We start from the raw sequence: 8,359 nt of genomic DNA on the forward strand, positions 1-8,359 counted from the left end.
ACACATTTATTCCTGAGAAAATGCCCTTCATGAAAACACTGTAGAGTCATAATTCCATTTGCTTGCTAATAATTTGTACATCGTGTGACCTACCACATGCTGTTTTTGCAGCTTTACACCTTCAGTGGAAACTTGCTGGATAAAGCCCTGAGGAAAGAGAGAGGGAAGGAGCAACAACGACCTGGGGAGGAGGGATGGAGGCAGCAAGGGAGGGTGGGAGTGAGGAAGGGAGAAAGGGTGGGGGAGAGAGAGAAAGAGAATATCAGAGAGAGGTTGGGGGGGACTTTATTTTTAGCTTGACTACTAAAACAGGGCAGACAGGAAACGACTGCAAATGTACCTGACATTGATGTCCAGGTGACGAGTCCTGTCAATGTGACTAAGTTGTTCAGGGTTTTCGTGGTGTTGCTTTTAAAATATAAACTACAAGTTGAATGTATTTATGAAAAATTCCAGGAAAAAAAGTTATTCCCAATGAGTTTTTTTTTGTTGTTGTTGTGGTGGTGATGAGGGGTGTGTGTTATTGATCTTATAATAGAAATAATGACTTTAAACCAGGTTTTCTAAGAAAATTAATGACTGCCCCAAGTTAATGGCCTTCAGCCAATCTCCCAGTCAGCCATTAATCCCCAGGAAATGCCCTGGGCCTTGATCATTATTGCATAAGTAATACAAAAGTGGGTAAAGTTCTTGTCACATGGGAAGCATGCATTGCTCTTGTCTCTTGGACTCCTTTTATGGTAGTAAGAATAACCTATTAGGGAGGAAAACTGTAATAATTTTCTTACCAAGGCAAATAAATAGTCTTGTTTAAGCAAAATTATTAAATATAATGTTAAACAACTCCAGCTCTGTATATTTGAGGAAGAAGTAATGGAAGATTCCAAGTTCAGAATTCTTAGACTGCTGTAGTTAAAGCCACGAGTGATGTAGAGTATAGAGCCAAATATTGAATTGAGAATAATGCAATTATTGTTATATTAGATATTTCTAGTTAAAATCAGGGTTAAAGTAACATGTAATTGACTTCATTAATGGTTGCAAACAAAAGATGGTACTGAAATTTACTTTAAAAATTGAGATCTTATATTCTAATAAAAATAACTTGAGGAACTACATTTTATAAGTTTTCAAATAAATATCATGATGGATGGGGATATTTTTCTTATCTTAAAGTATCAAAGGACATTCATAGTCTTTTTCGTGGCTTATTTTGCATTCCAAGATCTTCAAGAAGGCAAATAGTAAAATGAAAAACATGTGTGGGAAATTAGTAGAGCAGTTGCCCTTGACTGCCAAAGGAGATGCTACTGAGGTAAAAAGGCCTTCAAGGGAATTTTCCCATTTTGAACAGAGATGTTCATGCATATTGTTATCCCATGACCCAAATTTAGGTGGAGAACTTTACATGAAGTTTCTCGATAAACATTTTCAGATGAATAAATGTACCTTAAATGTCTTAAAATGTTGTCGGTTATATCTCAGCAATGCTGGAAAAAAACCCAAATTAAAAAAAATACACCTCTTTACCCTAGAGATTTTTGTATACTTGGAAGGTTAACTCTTTTTAATTTTTTTTTTTAGTTTATCTATTTATTTATTTATTTTAGTAATCTCTACATCCAACATGGAGCTGGAACTCATGACCCCGAGATCAAGAGTCATGTGGACTTCTGAGTGAGCAAGCCGGGCACCCCATATTAGCTCTTTATCTTTGATATATGTTGTGTGTGTTTTCTCCTACATTGGCATTTATCATTTTTCTTTTTCCAAATGACTATCCATTTGTCACAACACTATGAAAAGTCCATCTTATCCTCACAGGTGTGAAATGTTATCTCAATTATATTCTAAATTTCCATATGTAGTTGTATCTATTTTTAAACTTTTTTTTTTTTCTGTTCTAGTAGTCTGGCTATTTATTTAAATGTCTTGTTTTGATATGTAGGAGAGATAATGACTTCCCCCTTCTCTTTTCTCTTGTTTTGTTGCACTAACTAATAAGTTCAATATTGTATTAAATAGTTAAAAAGAACAGTAGGCATTTTTGCCCGATTCTGGATCTTAGTGGAAATGCTTCTAATGATTGCCTAATAAATAATATGCTGGCTTTAATATTGAGGTAAATTTATCTTATCAATTTAAAGAAAAATCCATGGCTCTCTATTTTACAAAATGTTTTATCAGAAATGAAGTTTGAATTTATTTATTTATTATTAATTAATTAATTAATTACTTTGACAAAGAGAGACACAGAGAGAGGGAACACAAGCAGGGGGAGTGGGAGAGGGAGAAGCAGACTCCCTGCCGAGTGGGGAGCCTGATGGGGGGCTCAATCCCAGGACCCTGGATCATGACCTGAGCTGAAGGCAGATGTTTAATGACTGAGCCACCAGGTGCCCCGTAATGGATTTCTTAATATCGAATCACTCTTGTGTTCATGTAATCAACTTGGTCATAAATATATTAATTTTATAATATGCTGTTGGATTTTACTGCCTGTTATTTTGATTAAGATTTTTTTTTTGCCTAAGTATTCCAAAGTGAGATTAGTTTCTGTTTTTCTTTACTATACTATTTTATCAACTTTCTTTATTGATACTTTTTTTGTAATAACATTTTTGGAAATGTCTATGTTTAGAAAAATTTGTGTAGTTTTGGATCATCTAGTCTTTGAAAGTTTGGCTGAACGTCCCTGTGAAACTATCTGCACATGGTAATGTTTGAGGGCAAGTTCTCCACTTCTTTGAAATTTAATACAAAATTTTTTTTATATATAAAGAAATCTGTATTTGGATCTGAGTTGGAGAGCAATGGCCGCCTAAATATCCATGCCCTGATGCCCAACACCTGTGGTTATGTTGTGTTGCATGGGAGAAAGGACTCTGCAGGTGCTATTACAGATAGGGCCCTCTAGATGGGGAGAGTATCCTAAACTGCTTATTCTTTTTTTTTCTATTTAAAAAATTTTTTTATTAACATATAATGTATTATTTGTTTTCAGGGGTACAGGTCTGTGAATCATCAGTCTTACGCAATTCACAGCATTCACCTTAGCACATACCCTCCCTAGTGTCCATAACCCAGCCACCCTATACCTTCTCCCCAGCCCCTAGCAACCCTCAGTTTGTTTCCTGAAATTAAGAGTCTCTTATGGTTTGTCTCTCTCCCGATCCCATTTGTTTCATTCTTTCCCTCCCTACTCCCCACAACCCCCCATCCTGCCTCTCAAATTCCTCATATCAGAGAGATCACACGATAATTGTCTTTCTCTGATTGACTTATTTCACTTAGCATAATAGCCTCCAGTTCTATCCATGTCATTGCAAATGGCAAGATTTCATTTTTTGATGGCTGTGTAGTATCCCATTGTGCTTGTATATATATACAGACACACACACACACACACACACACACACACACACACCCCACATCTTCTTTATCCATTCATCTGTTGATGGACATCTAGGCTCGGAGAAATACAAACCAAAACCACAGTGAGATACCACCTTACACCAGTCAGAATGGCTAAAATTAACAAGTCAGGAAATGACAGACGTTGGAGAGGATGCGGAGAAAGGGGAATCCTCCTACACTGTTAGTGGGAATGCAAGCTGGTACGGCTACTCTGGAAAACAGCATGGAGGAGCCTCAAAAAGTTGAAAATAGAGCTATCTTGTGACCCAGCAATCACACTACTTGATATTTATGCCCTAAAGATACAAATGTAGTGATCTGAAGGGGCACATGCACCTGAATGTTTAACTGCTTATTCTTCTTTTCTTTTTTCTTTCTTTTTTTTTTTCTTAAAGATTATATTCATTTATTTGACAGAGATCACAAGTAGGCAGAGAGGCAGGCAGAGAGAGGGGGGAAGCAGGCTCCCCGCTGAGCAGAGAGCCCGATGTGGGACTCGATCCCAGGACCCTGGGATCATGACCTGAGCCACAGGCAGAGGCTTTAACCCACTGGGCCACCCAGGCACCCCCTAACTGCTTATTCTTTTGAAAACTTGAAAGTGAATAACTTTTTCTCATGGGTCAGAGAGACACAATGTGAGAGAAACTTGATCTGCATCACTGTTGCTGACTTTAAAGATGGAGGGAAGGGGCAATGAGCCCAGTAATATGGGTGGCTCTGGGAAGCAAAGAAAAAGCCTTCAACAGACAGCTAGTAAAAAAACAGGGACCCTTGGTCATACACTAAAACAATAACTATGTGGTGTTTTAAGCCACTAAGTTTATGGTAACTTTTTATGGCAGTGACAGAAAACTAACTGTCTGGAGAGAGAAAATCAAATTAGATAAATGTGTTTTATACAGAATTGACTATTATCGCTAGGTTTTCACATTTGTTTTCATAGAATTATACACTATGGACTCATGATATTCAAAATTTTCTCAATTTATTTCTCCTTTCTTATTTGTTATTTTGTGTATTTGTACTTTCTTTTTCTTTGGGGAGGGTGTTGGCAGAGCCTTCTGAGGTTTTACTTGGGAAAAGGCACTTTTAGTTGGGGGCATCGGCTAGAGGGGGTACCCAAGACAATAGGCTCTTTCCAAGAAAAGACTGAGGGCTAGGGCTGAACCTTAGGGTTTCCTGTTCCCGACGCTCCCCTGCTCAGCTCCTTCCCCCAGCGGCTCTACAGTAGTCACAGAGCTAGGAGGCTGGGAAGGACCAAAATGGCTCTTCACATGGGCAGGATATCAGATGGCTTGGAGACCAGCTTTGCATTGCTGACCTCGATCATCTTCACGGCCATGGCCTTGGAGGAGTTGACATAGCTAAAGGAACTGGAAACCCTGCTAGAGCTGAAGCTGGGGTAGAAGGAGCTCAGGCCTATTGTTGAGGTCAGGCTCATGAGAACCCTGTAGGCTGAGCTCAGCTCACCTGAGTTGCTGCCGTTGATCTTAGTATGGATATGCAGATTCTGCATCCCAGACTCCAGCTGGCTCTCCTTGTCCTCCAGCAGCTTGTGGCAGGTGGCGATCTCAATGTCCGGGGCCAGCTTGATGTTCATGAGCTCCTGGTACTCATGCAGCAGCCATGGCATATCCTGGTTGGCTCACTGCAGGGCAGCCTCTGGATCGGCCACCTTGGCATTGGCATCCTTAACAGCCAGCTCCTGGTTCTGCTTATCATCAGCAGTGGTGACCTGCAGTGAAGCCCTCTGGCCTTTGAGGTCCTTGATCTCAGCCTGGAGGCGGCTGGTCTTCTGGTTCATCATGGAAATCTCCCTATTCATGCTACCGAGGTCATTCCCATGCTTCCCAGCTGTTGGGTTGGCGGCTCTGGGAATGCAGGGGGAACAATAAAAATGGCTGCTGGGCTGTCACCCTCATCCTTTACCCATGACTCTCCCGCCGGAAGGACATATGCTGAGGACATATCATCATAATTAAACCGATATCTATGCAGGAAACAGGAACATCAGGACTCCCCCTACCCTCCAATCACCAAATACCTTACCTTATGTGGCTGTGAACCTATGCCCTGTCTTAACCCGAATAAAAGACTCACTCAACCCCCTCCCAGGCATGACTTCCCCGACTCTCCTCTCCTGAGTCGCAGAATCTCGCCAGAGGGTGCCTTTAATAAAACTTGCCTTGTGCTTATCTCTCCTGGTGTTGTGTGTATCTCGCCTGTAAAACCTTATACCAGCCAATGCCTGAGGCTCCTTGTACTTGATCTGGTATGTGGTCTCAGCTTCAGCCTAGCTGCAGTTGGTGATGTCCTTGACCTTGGCGATGATACTGTCCAGGTTCAATGAGTGGCTGTTGTCCATGGACAGCACCATGGATGTGTCCAAGACGTGGGACTACAGCTCACAGATTCCTTCATAAGCTGACTTAAAAAGCTGAACTCGTCTGTCAGCTCCTTCCCAGCGGGACTCCAGCTCTACCTTGTTCATGTAAACTTCGTCCACATCCTTCTTGATGAGGACAAATTCATTCTTCAGGTCTGCACTCTCTTTGATCTCCTCCTTGTACTTATTTTGAAATCCTCCACTAGTTCCTGCCTATCGCCAAGCTCCACCTCCAGCTTCCGCTTCCCCTGACCCAATGTATTGAGCTGCCACCAGAGATTGTTGATGGAGCTCTGGAATGTGTTGTCCATATTGCTCCCAGTGGTGTTTTGCTGCTGTAGGAGGCTCCACTTGGTCTCCAGAATTTTGTTCTGCTGCTCCAGGTGCCACAGCTTGTGGTTGGAGGCAAACTTGTTGAGGGTCTTGATCTGTTCCTTCACCTGGGTGTTGCACAGCCTGGATGTTGGGGTCTGCCTCCAGCTTGAGGGGGCTCAGCAGGCTCTGGTTCACTGAGACAGCTGTGATGCCCTGCATTTGCCTGGCCCTGCTGTAGTCCCTAACCATACTCATGCTGGTGTCCAGACGGCCCTGGAAGCTGTTGCTGCTGTCTGTCTGGGAGAAGGCTGGGGACTTGATGTGGGCTTCAGGTGCTCTGGGGTGTGAGGGGCTCCTGAAAACCTGGGGGTGGGAGGGAACACCTTGTAGAACTTCTGGGTTACCCTGATGGACATGGTGGAGGCTAGAGTCGAGGTGAGGAAGTTGAACTTGACAAAGGTTTGAGAAGGAGATGAGAAGCTACTTCTAGATGGGGATCTCTTTTTCTTTGATTAAATCAGCTACATTTTTGGATTTGACTACTTTTAAGTCATCTGAAACAGCAGTCTTAGAGGAGAAGGCAAAAGGCCCTGTCTTGATCTGATCTTTGCCACTAGACTGGCCCCATTCTCAGTGATGTTTTCAAAGAGATAAGAGTCTTATCTTATCTCTTTGAAATCTTCTCTCCTGCTAAATCTGCCTTTACAGAATTCTCTTAATTCTCTTGAATTAGTCTCTCCCACTAGGCTGCTAAACTTGGCAAGGAAAAGCCAATTCTCACCAATATTTTGAGAATTTTTCCCAGGTGGTCTCTCTCATAGGCTCTATCTTCATGGGATTTATATTGTAAGATATGATAGTCTACAGCTAATCAAATAACACAGTTAATCACATAATCAACCATGGCGTAACAAGGATCACCAACTTTCCCACATGCTGTATCTATTTTCCTGCTGATCATCAACTAACCACAAAATTAGTAGTTCATATCTTAAGTTGTATTAAGGTATCTCCATGTCTAGGTACCCAACTCTGTATTTGTATATTATCTGTTAATAGTATAACAAATGAGATAACAGGGACTTTGAAGAAATTAAAGTGTATTTTGTCTCTCCATAGTAAGTCAAGGAAAAACAGTCCAGGGTTGTGATATGATAACTTTATTATCTTTTCTTGCTCTGTAATAGTCCCTTGGACTTGCCCTCATCTGTGTGGCTGCATATGGCTGAGATTACTATTTCTAGGTTCCAAGCCTGAGGATTGCATGCTTTGCTTCTCTTATATTCAGTTGGCAGAATTAGGCACATTCCTGCATTCCTACCTGTAAGGGAGAATGCAAAATACAGTGTTTATTCTCAATACTAGTTTGTCCAGATGAAACACAAAGACAATCTCATAAAGGGTAGAATGGAGAGTGAAGTCTATTGGTAGCATAAGTCATATCCTTTTTCTTATGATTTTTTTCCTCATTTTTTTCCTTTTCTTAGAAGTGAGGATTTTTTCTTTTTAATTTCAAGGCTTAAACATTTCCCCCATAGTAAGTATTTATATTGAGAGAAATTTAAACTAAGTGTGCTTCTTACTTAGTTTTTAGTTTTTTTTTTCCCTCCAATGAAAATAGCCCTTTCATCATATATTTTATATAAAATAATAATCACTATTTTAAAAGAATCAGCCAGGGCACCTGGGTCGCTCAATGGGTTAAAGCCTCTGCCTTTGGCTCAGGTCATGATCCCAGGGTCCCAGGATGGAGCCCTGCATTGGGCTCTCTGCTCCGCGGAAAGCCTGCTTCCTCCTCTCTCTCTGCCTGCCTCTCTGCCTACTTGTGATCTCTGTCTGTCAAATAAATAAATAAAATCTTTAAAAAAAAGACCATCCAATGAAAGAGAAAGGAAATGTCATCCAAAATTTTTGTACATTGAGTAAAAGTACCACCAATGTTTTGATGACTACTCTTTCATGTACCATTTTTAGAAACCTACACAGACACTCCTTTTCCCAAAGTTGGTCATAAAATAATTTTACTTTTACTTTATAAGCTTTTAAAAAATCCAACTTTGTCTTTTGTCCATTGCCTCTTCTTCTACCAACTGAATTGCCCTAGGTATCAGTATTACCAACTTGGTACGTATCTTGGCTTACTTTAATTTATGGTTGTATGATTATATGGATTTGCATATTTACATCTACTCACACACATTTATACATACATATATATATTCAAATATTTTTGGCATT

General features: G+C 40.7%; 1 pseudogene; it reads right to left on the reverse strand.

Moving 5' to 3' along the window:
• Positions 1-4,690: 4,690 nt before the first annotated feature.
• LOC116584121 lies at positions 4,691-6,537 on the reverse strand (annotated as a pseudogene).
• Positions 6,538-8,359: the final 1,822 nt, after the last annotated feature.

This window comes from Mustela erminea, chromosome 2 (assembly GCF_009829155.1).
Source record: "Mustela erminea isolate mMusErm1 chromosome 2, mMusErm1.Pri, whole genome shotgun sequence".
Taxonomy (NCBI): domain Eukaryota; kingdom Metazoa; phylum Chordata; class Mammalia; order Carnivora; family Mustelidae; genus Mustela; species Mustela erminea.